Consider the following 14,912-nt stretch of genomic DNA (forward strand, 5'->3'; position numbering starts at 1 on the left):
AGTTGTATGACAGCAAACTTAAATAAGTCTTATTTTTTTTTTTTTTTTCAAAGATGGATTTATAGATCTGTACAAACGTATCTTGTTTGGAATGAACCTTGTGCAATGAGTGCTTCCCAAATATGTTTGTGAGGTTTTGTGTGTGTTCCCTACTGCCTTATACCTGCTAGCCCATCAGGCGTGCGAAACCTCCCACCTAGTATGGAGTATTTCATTAGCAGCCAGCGGAAGACAAAGTAGGGGAGGAGCTGTACCTGACCCGAGGAAATGATGCATCCAGGAGAAAGCCTCTGCCTCTCCAGCATGAATAGTGTTTGCAAGAATAAGGAAGTGGAATGATTGTTCTCTTCATTTATTAAGGCACCGATTAAAAACCGTGCCTCTTCGACACGCTTGATCACCTAATGACACCTAATTACGCGCCAGCCTAATGACGGGTTTCTTCGAGGTCAAGGAGTTGGCTTGTGGTCGTGCTTAGAGGGTTTTTTTGGGGGGGAAATACAGAGGTAATTATTGGCAAGAGCTCCTTCTCTCTCGTTAGAACAGCTCTGTGTCTGAGCAGAGCAGAATCTAATTATCGCCCTCTTCTCACCAACCTCTCCACGACATCAATACTCCATTACAGCACCTTGTCCCCAGGGTGCAGACAAACTCCGACTCCCACGCATGTGCAGTGAACGTGTGCACATGTACGCGCCGCCATAACGCATGAAGGTCATTAAAAACCACAGGCTTTGTTTTAGGCTCTGAGGATTAGAATGTGAAAGCTTTGACTTCTTTTTCTGTTTTTCCATGACAAGATGTTGAAAGAGAGAAAAAAAAAGGGGGAAACAAAGTTTTTTGGAACGACAATGACACTCCCCCCCAGAGATGCTTTCTGCAAGAGTTTTCCTTCGAATTGGGGTTTTAATGAGGTGTTCTGCTGAAAGCAAATGAGAGGCCTGACAGGATTTCATGTGACTTCACTGGGCCAGATGGAGCTTGACGCGGAACAGCAGCTTTTCATAATTGTTGCACGTATGCAGATTTCCTCAAAATGATAAACACAGCCGCTGTGCAGAATTTGAGGCTCCTGCAGAGTTCCAGGAAATCTGTGATATCACAAACATTTTAACAAGAGGATTGAGCGAATGCATTGATAATCACTGAAAAAGTTACAAATGTTATCATTTCTTCAACTTGAAAAAAATTTAAAAACTGTTTACACATCTATATATATATATTTTTTCCCTTTCTTTATTGTGTGGTCAGATGGGGTGAAGTTGACCTAAATGCGCAGTGTATAAGTTTCTACCACAAATCAATTTTTGAACGTAGGCCAAAAAATTGGCGTCCCCTTAAGGGTGATAGCTGCTAGTTGAACTCCTACTGGCTGGTAACACCGGGTTCACACTACCTTAGGACAAAGATTACACTTAATTTAGCCTGTTTTCAGTTTCTTTAAGTCATGATCTTTAAGTGCCAGTAGTTATCACAATTACAGCAGTGTAGTTTTTGAGCTGACGTGGTCTAGATGGAAAAAAATGATTGTAATTATATTTTATTATATTTCTTTTTGGTCCCCATGTCTGATGCTTCCTCTCACCTGCTCTATCACACTACCTCACCCTGGTGAGATCATCACCAGGGTGAGTCCTCCCCCTGGTGGTAGTGGCCTGTGCCCCATTTTTAATGAATTGCCTACTAGTCGGCATCATATGTAACATTTCCAAGGCATGCAACTGTAGGGCATCAGGGTGGACATATTTGGGACACTGGAGGTGTGTCAGCCTTTCTGTCTTTGCTTCCGATGCTCAGTCCCACCTGTGGTTGTTGGAATACATATAGACAGAGTTAAAGGGGGGCACCTAACCTCCTCCTGTTTAAAATGCACAGTAGTCCAAAAGGCAACAATACTAAGTCCATGTAGGAAGGGGGCGCTGGAATGGGGTTTTTCATACCTCTGCTTTCTGGGTACTGCTCGCCTGGGGATTGGGCTGGGTCCTTTGCGGTTGGTCTTGGCTTGGCTGGTCTGGGGTTTCTGCCTCTCCTTGGACTCTTTGACCCCTGGTTCCTGTCCCATGGTTTCAGTGCCTTGTACCTTTGCTGGGATAGGGGGTGCCACTTCTTGGGCATTGGATGAGGGTCTGAAACTTTGGAGCATTTAGCCCCATCCGTGCAGGAGAGCTGGCTGGCTGGTGCGGCTGTACTGCCTGTGGGATACGATCACTGTGCCCAGATGCACTGCCTGGGTTGCAATTGCCTTGTAGCCATGGTTGTGAGTGGATCATGTCGATGTGGGAGCCTACAATGCTTGTGACTTGCTGGGGGCAGGGTGGGCTCTTTAGTGGGTTGGCTACCTGCTCTGTTGTCTGTGGGGAAGCTGTTTTGGTTTTGGTTTATGGGGGGATGCCATGGAGGTGCTGTTGGGGGGTTGTCCCTCCTGGGGTGAGTCTGGGGTGGTGTTTGGGGATAAACCTGGGCTATTCATAAAGCCTTAAATGGCCAAGCTCCATTTTATATCAGAGATCTGATCGTTCCTTATGTTCCTGACAGAGCACTTCGCTCTCAATCTGCAGGTTTACTAGTGGTTCCTAGAATTTCTAAAAGTAAAATGGGAGGCAGATCTTTTAGTTATCAGGCTCCTCTCCTGTGGAACCAACTACCAGTTTTAGTCCGTGAGGCAGACACCCTGTCTACTTTTAAGGCTAGGCTCAAAACTTTCCTATTTGATAAAGCTTATAGTTAGAGTGGCTCAGGTTATCCTGAGCTGTTTCTATAGTTATGGTGCTATAGGTTTAGACTGCTGGAGGACATAGGGACCCCCATTTAATCATTCTGCTTCATTCTCTCTCTATTCTCCTATTCTGCAGAATCTGTTAGTTCAATCTCTAACGTTATGCTCTCTCTGCTTTTCTCATAGTAGCTTTGCCTCGTCTGTTCCTGTTTGGCTGTGACTCCATCCTGGAGAGAAATATCAGCTGTGCTGCTTCCACCAACACCCTTGTTCATAGATGCTGGAGATAAGCCTGTTTTCCAGTGTAGTCCTGTTTCTCTGACCGTGACAGGCTGAATGTGCTCTCTTCATCCTCTGACATGGGAGCTGGCTCAGAGCTTGTCTGCCTGGCTGTTTGTTTTACAGCTTCTTTTTGTATCTCTGCTTCTGTCTCCTTGAACCCCAGTGTGCCTCGGCAGATGGCCGCTCACACTGAGCCTGGTTCTGCTGGAGGTTTCTTCCTGTTAAAAGGGAGTTTTTCCTCTCCACTGTCGCTACAAGCATGCTTAGTGTGAGGGATTGTATTCAAGTCAATGATTCGATGCAATCAACTGGTTTTCCTTAGATAGAAAACTTTGAATCAATTTGACTGTATGATCTGGTTGAACTGTAAAGTGCCTTGAGATGACATGTGTTGTGAATTTGGCGCTATATAAATAAACTGGATTGAATTGAATTCTACTTCCTTTGTGGCACCTGGTCCCAGCCCCTCAATCCCATCCCCAGCTCAAGCTGCCTGCCTCCTTCCCACACTGGGGGTCTGACAATCTCCAAACATAATCCATAATCGAAAAAAAAAAATCCAGAAAACATAATGTGTAATTTTTTATTTGTATGATACAGCTATAAATAATTATTTGAAGACCTGAATATCAGCTAGAATTCTGACACTCAAAGATCTGTTCGTCTGCCTTCAAAATATCCACCTCCACTCAATTTATTATACTAAATTATGTAGGTGCACCTTGAATAATATTGTGTAATAACAATAGGTTTTGTCCTCCGCCTACATGGATCAGCTGCTCTTGAAGATGTTCTGGATGTTTACCTTGGTTGTCTGTTGTCTTCTTTTCGCTGTTCTTTGTTTTCCGTCCCTCTTGTCTCATACAAATGTGGAAACTATACATCTTCTGTGTTGTCAATTTTTGCTGTGTTGTTTTATTTTCTCTTTTCATGCGCTCTTTCTTGTCTCCATCTCTTTCTCCCTCCTCTTAGTTCTTATAACCTCTTTACTTCTCACCTCCCTTTCCGTCTCTGTCTGTTGTATTTGATTTTACTCCCAAAGTAATTTTCAATAGTCTCATATACAAGTACCAACCAGGACCTTATTATAGTCATGATAAAATTTGGGAAAAAGTGGTAAGAGCTCTTTTGCATGTAACTAAACATCCAACATGGCTGACTAAAAGTACCTTTTACATAAAGACTTTTGTTCCGCTCCACCTCGCATGACAGCTGGATGACTCATGACATTCTTACCTTAAAAGGGAGACATGGCTACAAAGTTAAACTTACATCAGACTGTGTCAGGCTGACCTGCTGACTTGCCACTAGCAGGAAAAAGTCTTTGCAACACCTCTACTTTGTGGTAATTACCTTTGATCTAACAGAAGGATCTGGGAGCAGCTTAATCCAGGCTTTGTTGTATACAGAAATGGGACCAATCGTACAAACTGCTGAGTTAACTGGAACATCTGCTGTTTCCGTGTCTGAAAAGAACATTAAATAGGACTCTGCCACTGTCAAAATGGCCTGTAATGGTTAGGATATAGATGGCTATCTGAAAAATATGACCTTTCCACTCTATGGAATACATTTTGGGCCATTATTTTTTGCTTCAAGCAAAGAGCCCGGTGTGTAAATGGAAATTTTGAAGGAAAAATACAATCCAATTATGAAAAGAAAAAGGTTTTGAAAGTAGCTTTTTTATATTTTCTTCTTTTCCTTTTTTTTTTTTAGATTTTCATTTTTGTAAAATTTTCTTATTTCTTTTCTTTTTTTTTTTTTTACAGATTTTATACTGACATGTTTTTTATTTCTCCATTTAAGGTTGTATAGAACAAAAAGCAGACTTTTCAAAACATATTTAATAGATCAAATTCTCTTCCCTTTAACCTCAATAAAAAAAAAGCTCTCTTGACTAAAAGTGTTGTTTCAGGCAAAAAACATATTTGTGAATGGAAATTTAAGAGAATGCAATCCAAGCATTAGATTCATAAACGTTTTGATTTTTTTTTTGTTTTTCCATAGATTTTATTTCAAAAATTATTTTTAAATGTTAACTTTTCAAAACCTCTTTTTACAGATTCAATATTTTAAATATTTTTTTTTTATTTCTTTTCTCCATATTTAGAGAACATTGTCCTCACTTTAAACCAAAAACAAATGCTCACTCTTGACCAATCCAATGTGGATGCTAATGTCCAGAATAATAGAAATAGCCATTTTTAAAACTTGATATGAAAAATAATAATTTGGTAGAAAATATAACATTTTACTTAACTTCAATTTCAATTCAGGTTATTTCTATTGTCATCTCATTGTACTTAAAAGAGACGATTTAACCAGATCATACAGTCAGATTGGTTCTAAGCTTTCTAAGGAATTCCAGCTGATTACATCGAGTCTTTGACTCTATCCTCACACCAAGCATGCATGTAGGGACAGTGGAGAGGAAGAACTTTCTTTTTAACAGGAAGAAACCTCCAGCAGAACCAGGCTCAGTGTGAGCGGCCATCTGCCGAGGCCGACTCGGGTTCAAGGAGACAGAAGCAAAGATACAGAAAGAAGCAAAAGCACAAAAGCTAACAGTCAGCCATCTTAACAGGCAGCCCCATTTAGTACAGACACAGTCAGGCAGATGAGCTAAGAGCAAGCTCCCATGTCCAGGGATGAAAGAGAGAACATACAGTTAATCTAAGTAAGAGATACAGGACTGCACTGAAAAACAGGCCAAGCTCCAACATATAGACTTAGACTTAGACTTAGACTTCTTTATTTGTCATTTTGTATGCACAGGGTGCATACAGAACGAAATTGCGTTACATACAGCTTATGAACGTTGCATTGATATTTCACAATGGCACGAGTTATAGAAAAATACAAAAAGTGCAGCAGTGGTCAAAGTGTGAACAGTGCAGAGGATAAGAGACAGTGTGCAAGTTGCAGTGGTTCAGTGCAAAATGGCATTTGTGCAAAAAATGCGTTATTGAAAAATACAATGAGATGAACAATTTAAAGGGCTAAAAGTTAAAAGTTCAGCAGCATTTGATGCCCGATAATGTGCAATAGGTGCAGAGTTCGGATTGTGGATCAAAGGTTCAACAGTCTGATGGCAGTGGGGAAGAAGCTGTTGCACAACCTGGTGGATCTGCAGCGGATGCTGCGGAACCTCTTTCCAGAGGGCAGCAGGGAGAACAGTCCATGGTGGGGGTGTGAGGGGTCTTTGATGATATTACGGGCTCGGGACACACAGCGCTGTGATGAAATGTCCTTAATGGAGGGAAGAGGAGCCCCAATGATTCCTTCCGCTGTCCTCACCACCCTCCTCACATTCTTCCAGTCAGAAGCTCTGCAGCCTCCACACCACAGAGAGAGACAGCTGGTCAGAACGCTCTCTATGGTGCTTCTGTAGAAGGTTGTGAGGATGGGCGGGGGCAGGCGGGCTCTCCTCATCCTCCGCAGAAAGTACAAGCGCTTCTGTGCCCTCTTCACTAGAGATGAAGTGTTTACAGTCCAGGTGAGGTTGTCCGTGATGTGCACCCCCAGGAACTTTGTGCTGCTGACCACCTCCACAGCTGAGCTGTTGATGAGCAGTGGAGCATGGTGGGGGCGGTTTTTCCTGAAGTCGACGATGATCTCCTTCGTCTTCTCCACGTTCAGGATCAGACTGTTTTCACTGCACCAGTCCACCAGCTGCTCCACCTCCTCTCTGTAGTCCCGGTCGTTGTCGTCCCTGATGAGGCCCACCACCGTGGTGTCGTCCGCAAACTTCACGATGTGATTGGTGGTGAACCTGGGGACGCAGTCATATGTCATCAGGGTGAACAGCAGGGGGCTCAGGACGCAGCCCTGAGGGGAGCCCGTGCTGAGGGTGATGACATCAGAGGTGTTCTGACCGACCCGGACTGACTGAGGTCTGTTGGTGAGGAAGTCCAGCAGCCAGTTTCGAAGGGGTGTGTTGAAGCCCAGATGTTCCAGCTTTCCCACCAGGTGCTGTGGGATGATGGTGTTAAACGCTGAACTGAAGTCCAGGAACAGCATCCGCACGTGGGTGTTCTTCTCCTCCAGGTGGGCCAGGCTCAGGTGAAGAGCAGAGGAGATGGCGTCCTCAGTGGAGCGGTTTCGCCGGTAGGCAAACTGGAACGGGTCGAGTGTTGGGGGGAGACTGGAGACGATGTGTTCCTTTACCAGCCTTTCAAAGCACTTCATCATGATGGGAGTCAGTGCGACGGGCCGGTAGTCGTTGTAGCAGGTGACTTGAGGTTTCTTTGGCACTGGGATGATGGAGGCAGACTTGAAGCATGCTGGCACTGTGGCTTGCTCCAGCGAGGTGTTAAAAATGTCCGTGAGGACACCAGCTAGCTGACCTGCACACTCCTTGAGCACCCGCCCAGGTATGTTGTCGGGACCTGGGGCCTTCCGCGGGTTGACCCTCCTCAGAGTCTTCCACACGTCGGCTGTGTCAAGGCAGAGAACCTCCTCTTCCTGATGTGGGACAGCCTTCACTGCTGGAGTGCGATTTAGTGCCTCAAACCTCCCAAAGAAGTTATTTAGTCCGTTTAGGAAGTCAGCATCAACTTCATCCACCGGGGCAGGGGGCGTGTTGTAGTCTGTGATCGCCCGTATGCCTTGCCACATGCTCCTGGTGTTGTTGGCGTCGTGGAACAGATGCTGGATTTTCTGGTTATGGTTCCGCTTTGCTAACCTGATGGCACGGTTCAGGGTGGCTCTAGCTGTCCTCAGTGCCTCCTTGTCACCAGACTTGAAGGCTGAGTTCCGTGCTTTTAGCGCGTGGCGGACCTCCTCAGTCATCCAGGGCCGTTGGTTGGCTCGGGTGGTGATGGTCTTTGTTGTGCTGACGTCCTCGATGCAGTGGTTGATGTAGGCTGAAACAGTCATGGCGTACTCATCAACATTGATCTTGTTGTCATATGTTGCTGCTGATATACAACCAACCCTGTATTTCTCTCCCGGATGGTGTCACATACATTCGCAACACATCAGAGGAAGCTAATATGATGAGAAAAAGTAGAACGTAAAGTTATGGGTAGAACTGACAAATACTGCAGAATGGGAGAATAGAGATGGAATAAAGCACAATGAGGAAAAGCATAACTGCAGCATAACTGTAGCTATCCTTATGCCCTCTAACCATCAGTTTTATCAAAAGGGAAAGTTTTAAGCCAAGCTTTAAAAGTAGACAGGGTGTCTGTCGCACAGGTTAAAACTGGTAGTTGGTTAAACATAACATTTGAATATGAGGATGAAAAGACCAGTGTGTTACTGCCTTCACACTGAACATGATTCCAGCGACAAAGCCACCACACTTAGGGTGTTGCTACATCATCCAGTAAAAAAAAAACTATCAGCTGCTTGCCAGTTAACTCAGCATGATGTACCTGGATTTTATCTAGCAAATGGAAAGCCAAAAAGCAGCAGAAGTGTCTTTGGATCCACCAGATCCTGCAAAAATGCTCCTAGTTTATGAGTTTAGGAGTCTTGAAGCTAAAGCTGTATCAAGATTTTTTTTGTTGCATCGATTTTACCTGCACCTGAAACTATCTGGCTACAGGATAGGCTCGGTAAAGAAAGGAGGTACAACAGGAGCAGCAGATTAGAGCAAGAAAGCGTGCAGAGAATGCAAAGGTGGCAGGTGGCTGGGACCAGCTTTGGAAGCTAACAGCGGGAGATTAATGATTTTAAAGGGCTGAATAAAAATGGCCCACAATAGCCTCTTAATAGCATTTATGACTTCTTATGTCAACATCGTATTTCCATCTTCTATATGTTTGAAAAAAGCTTTGTCATAGCTGCACTGCTTTACCCTAATATACAGACACATCTAATCTCTGGTTGTCATGATGCAACAGATTTACCAACTATAACGACCTTCACTGTGTATTCACCACAGTTGTTGCATCGATATTTTTGCCATTACCCTACCCATTGTATGGCTGGAAATGTTTCCGTTGCATTGAATTTGGTCACTGGAAACAAGTCCAATGTCAACGCCACATAAGAAGCTTCAGCTACTAAGGTCAGACCCATTCATTCTTTGCCTGTCTGTCATCTGCACGCAAACTTCTCCACGTGCCTTCCATCTGTGTGGGAACAAAGGAGAGGCTGCAGGACCGGTCCTTCCAAATGTAGCTGCCGTCAAATCTCATGATCTAAAAGCAGCTCACATTTTCTATGTTGTCTTTGTGTAACTCATCAACGATTAGACAACAAGTATTTTTCTTTTTTCAAAAAGTGAGCTCAGGAAGAGTCAGCAAAACATTTATTGCAAGCTTCCTTCAGAATCTCATATATCTGGATCCAGTTTTGTCTTTCATGTTTCAAACTCGTGGTTCGATGTTAAGAGGCCACAGAGGAGCTGAGATACATCTGTGGATGCACTTTTAGACCCTGAGCTTATTGTTTCATCACAAGCGCTTCGCCGGCACTCTAATATCCAATGTTGAACTCGGATGTTTATAGGTGAAGGGCAAAGGCTTCAGGAGGAATTGAGATAAGCTGGATAGAGTTCGTTTGAACTCACCCACTCAGCACTCAGGCAGTACTAAAGTGGGTGTTGTTGTTTTCTTTTTTTTTTTTGTAGTTGTTTTTTTCTCTGACAAAGAGCTGTAAGGAGAAAGAGATCGACCGAAGGACGAGCAGAGATGGAGAGGCAGGTGGAATAGAGGAAGGGGGCAGCAAAGTGATAGTTCTGTGTTCCAGACGGCATGTGGAGGAGACGGAAAGGTTTGCGTAGGGAAATAAATTACATGCAGTGCGTGTAATGGTGCTGAAAGACTGCGTCCTGTGCCGTTGACCATGATGACAGTAGAAGTTGAATTAAACGGTCCCTGTCAGGCTGTGCCAGTCACATACGGTGACATAAAAAAACAAACAGTTCTTTTAATACTCAGCCTATCACTACACATCAAACCCAACCTTCTGGTTAACTGCCAGAGGGTGTGCTCAGCGCGAGATGAACCCTGTAATGACAACGTTTGGTAATTACCTTTGTATAGTGGATGAATTTATGTTCAGCGCGGTGTGGGTCCAGGTAATTGGACATTACTTTACTAGAGGAAAGAGAGTGGTAGTGTGATAATGGCAAGATAATTTTGAAATGCCGTAAGTGGTTAAAAAGACATCTGAATAGCCTTTCAAGAGAGAGAAAAAAGGAAAAATTAACAATATAACCCAGCTTTCAAAAATTCTAATATGAAGCAGCTCCAGTTCTAAACCAGCAACTATGTTTGATTAACATTCATTCTTTTTCTCTTTCTGTTTTTCTGTTTCAGTGCCAGAACTAACAATTTTCTAAATAAAAGAACCAGTTTTGTTAGAGGCAGAAGCCAGCGGCTATGTCCAAATTCCTGTTATTTCATTTTTCTTTTAGTTTCCTAACAGCACCTTGGGAATTTCTGTTCCTGTTGAAATTGTTCATATTTTACAACAACAAAAAAAAAAACAACAACTCTTTGGACTTTGGACTCCGAACATTGCATGGCCCTCTGTCACTGGTCCTCTTCATGACCTTCATGGACAGGATTTCAAAGAGAGGCCAAGGACTAGATAACCTGACTCCGTCAGATGGATTAGCTCCGCATATCCATCTGAAAACCTTCCGTTGAAGTAATTTTGGTAAGGGGCGAAAATACTGGTTAGCTGATTGGCCTATGTTGGTGATAGACGGGCCAAATAAACCAATCAGATCAACGAAGCATATGACGTACTTACAGAGCGACAACCAAAACACAACCACAAGCTGAAACCAGTCGGGAGAAGAGCAACATCTTTTCCTCTGAGAAAAGCCTCCAGAGCAGTGTTTTGCTCTTCTTTCAGTGAAGAAATACTCTGTAATTCCGATAAAACTTGCTTGATAGCCACGCTAACGCTAGTTTCATCGGCTGAAGCCGCCATGTTGTTTAGACTGAACTGTCGCGCTTCTCGTTGCGTCACACCTCAACCCGCTTCAAAGCCAACGCTGATTGGACGTTCGTTTGGTGAACGGCTCCAAATTTTCTTTAACGGAGAGTCTCCAGACTGATCTGCGAGTGAAACCTTGAAAGCTCGCGAGATCAGGATGGTCTCACGAGGCTAAGGACTAGAGGGGACCAGCAGATCTCATTCCTGCTTTTTGTGAATGATGTGGTTCTGCTGGGTCCCTCCTGCCAAGACCTACACTCGGGTGGATCACAGCTGAGTGCAAAGCGCCCCAAGAGGAGAATCAGCTACGAGGTCATGGTTCTCTACTAGAAAAAGGTGTTCTGTCTACTTCAGGTTGGAGTGGAGTTCCTGTCTCAAGTGGAGGATTTTAAGTATCTTGGAGTCCTGGTTATGAATGAGGGGAGAACGAGAACTGCGAGCAATAGATGAATGGGTGGAGCTGGTGCTGTAATGCGGACAGGAGCTTCAAGGATTGCGCATTACAATCCTTTGAGAAACATGGAAGTCAGGCTGCAACTTTTTTTTTTAATTTTGCCTGGGGACTATCAGCTCTTATTGATTATAATTGTCGAGTTTTTGGTGCACAGTCCGCAGCTAGCCAGATACCATGTAACTTGGGGAAAGATTGGAGAGGGGTCAAATGAATAATTAAAATATGTAATTAAGAATGCTTGCAGACAGCTTTAGAATAGTAAGCGAAAGTACTTAGATCTCTAAAGACACTTGCTGCACAACACTCCACTGCTGCTAAACATTTGAGCAAGGCAGAGAAAATATGTTGTGTTCACATGAGGCAAGGCTTTCCTTGGGCTAGCTAAGGGAGGAACAAAAATGCCTGTAATTATTTATTTGAATAGTTTTGGTCAAAACACATTCATTTCAGAATAGTCTTGATGAAGTCTAGACGTTAATTAATTCTATATCTATAACCAGGCTTGAGAATTAATGTTTACAGTCACTTCTGCTAACCTAGCTTCTCATCATTACCTTCCTGTTAAATCCAGAATAGAATTTATAATCCTCCTTCTTACATATAAAGCCTTAACTGTCATGACACAGGAAAGAAGGACCCATTATGCAAAGGGTGACATGACGATGGGATAATCAGCGAATAGGGTGGGGCACCGTTAATCACTGAAAGCTCTGGTTGGAGAGAAACACAGGTTAGCCACAATGATAATCTGACGGAGAATGATTATCCATGTGAGTCACTAACCTGGTTTAACAGTTCAGTCCATCATCAGAGAACAAGGTAGGATCAATCCGGTGCGCTGCATGCACACTGCAGCCCCGGAGAACCTGCAGGAGTCTGGGCCAGGTCAGGAACACAGATCAGAACAGGAAGGCTCAGAGATCCAGGAGTCCGAAGCCAGGGATACCGATAAGAATAGGAACAGGCTGATCCAGGGTTCGAGGAGTCCATAGACAGTTCAGGCAGAACATTCAGATGAGAACAGGCACACAGATGGGAACAGGCACTGAGTGAACAGGCAGATCAGGATCAGGAAATCAGAAAAACTACAGAATGCTAAAAACCCTCTCTCCATTGATTCCCAAGAATGAGCACTAGAAAAGGAGCAATAACCTGGCCCCGATGGCTGGGACTGAGCTGTGTGAATAGAAGCATGAGCAGGTGGATTAGTCAAGCAGCAACAAACAACCAGGCAGAACTAGACAGGTGAATGGAGTGAGCAATTTGGCCAGGCATCAGTACCAAGATCATGACATTAACTGGCCAAGCTTCGTCTTATATCAGAGATCTGGTTATTCCTCAGATCCCTAACAGAGGACTTTGCTCTCAATCTGGAGGTTTACTAGTGGTTCCTAGAATTTCCAAGAGTAGAATGGGAGGCAGATCTTTTAGTTATCAGGTTCCTCTTCTGTGCCAACTACCAGTTTTAGTCCGTGAGGTAGACACCCTGTCTACTTTTAAGGTCATTCTATCTCTATTCTCCCACTCTGCAGAATCAGTTAGTTAGTTAGTTAGTTAGTTAGTTAGTTAGTTAGTTAGTTAGTTAGTTAGCTAGCTAGCTAACTAACTAGCTAGCTAGCTAGTTCTCTGCGGGCTGTGACACCATCCTGGAGAGAAATATAAGTTGTGCTGCTGCCATCAATACCTTTGTTTAAAGATGTTGGAGATCGGCCTTTTATTGGTATAGTCCAGTTTCTCTTACTGTGACTAACTGGATGTGCTTTCTTCATCCTCTGACATGGCAGATGGCTCAGAGCTTGTCTGCCTGGCTATGTGTTTCCTGAACGGGGATTCTGCACATCTCCTTCTGTCTCCTTGAACCCCACTTGGCTTCGGCAGATGGTCGCTCACACTGAGCCTGGTTCTGCTGGAGGTTTCTTCCTGTTAAAAGGGAGTTTTTCCTCTCCACTGTTGCCACAAGCATGCTTGGTGTGAGGGATGCTTTTGAGTCAATGAGTCGATGCAATCAGCAGGTTTTCCTTAGATAGAAAATTTTGAATCAATTTGACTGTATGATCTGGTTGAATTGTCCCTATAAAGTGCCTTGAGATGACACGTGTTGTGAAATAGCGCAATATAAATAAAATGAATTAAGTACTTAAACCAATCTGATTAAGCTTCGGCGGAGCTTGGATGGACCCAAGTGGAGACATGCAGTCAGAGGTGAGTAGTAAGCATTTCATTTCTTAAACGAAAATGGCTCACAATCAGATAATGGCCTTCCTGACATTTTTAAAAATAGATTACTGGGCATGCTACAAGTATTTACTCATGAAGCATGAAAGCAAACAAATGAGTACCTAAAGGATGGCAAAGTTAGTGACAAATTATTATTAGAGTGACAGAAAACAGGAGCACACTGGATTTTGGGTCATTTCAGGCTGCAATTTGAACGTAGCCTTAGAGATCCAGACAAAGTTTCCTTAAACTGCCAAACTTGAACCAAACTCAGCTTATTTGCCCTCACTGTCTAAACCTTAGTTACTTCACAGACTTTAAGGCTGTCCAGGGTCAGCGTGAATTATGGAAGCCAAAAGGAACACGGATCAATAAAAGTTTTAAGTGCTGTAAGTCTAACCTGCAAAGCATATTGATTAAACAGCAGAGCTTGTTGGCGGTGCATGAAATTCACTGTGTTACAGCAGCCTTTTTTTTCCGGCTGCATCTCTCTGGCTACTTCCCTTCTGTTTACCTTCAGCACTGCAACTGTAGACAGCCGAAGATCAGTTAAGTTTCTATTGATCAAGCTAGGATTTATGATGCAGCATTACTGGTAGAACACGTGGTAAGGATTGTACTTTGTAGACAGAACTAAAAAAGAGTTAATGTGCTGCATCTCCAGTCCACAGAGTGCAGGACAATCTGAACAATCTCCAATGCTGTGATCAAAGCTGAAATAATGGAAATGGAACAGCAGAGGGAGGGCATTAGGATGGGTTTTACATTTGAAAATGTTTTAATTCAACAAGACATTAAGAAAAAATAAATTTAAATCATAAATTGATTTAAAAAGTAAATAAAAGTTTGCAGAGGCTTTTGTTCACTGTATAACTTTTTACCAATATTTGCAGGCATAAGCTGGTAATACTTAGAGCTTCAATTCCCTGCACCAACTGAAAACTTTTTGCTAAACTCCAAACAAAATACCTCTGGAAGCTAAATAAAACAGTTATAAATCTAGACAGGGAATGATCTGTAAAAAAAAAAAACTGTTCTCTACAGTTTGGACTTGAGCACAACACATTGTTTTCTATGTGTTGATTAAATAATCCATTAAATAATCAATTTGTGCGAACAACTTTACCTGGTTAAGGATTACAGGGACATCTTGGTCCCAACATGATCAACGGACAAGAAGTTGGATACTTTTCGTTTTCTAAGTTTAGTATTTTATTAAGTGAATTAATAATTTTAAGAGTTTGATTCCCTGTATTAAAAAAAGTTAATAAATGACATAAGTTTCCGAAGAGAAAAAGGTGATCTAATCTAGAAAAGGAATTTTATTGTTTGTTTTACATTAGA

This window comes from Cyprinodon tularosa, unplaced genomic scaffold, assembly GCF_016077235.1.
Source record: "Cyprinodon tularosa strain WSP-4 unplaced genomic scaffold, ASM1607723v1 ctg284, whole genome shotgun sequence".
In the NCBI taxonomy this organism is placed as follows: Eukaryota; Metazoa; Chordata; class Actinopteri; order Cyprinodontiformes; family Cyprinodontidae; genus Cyprinodon; species Cyprinodon tularosa.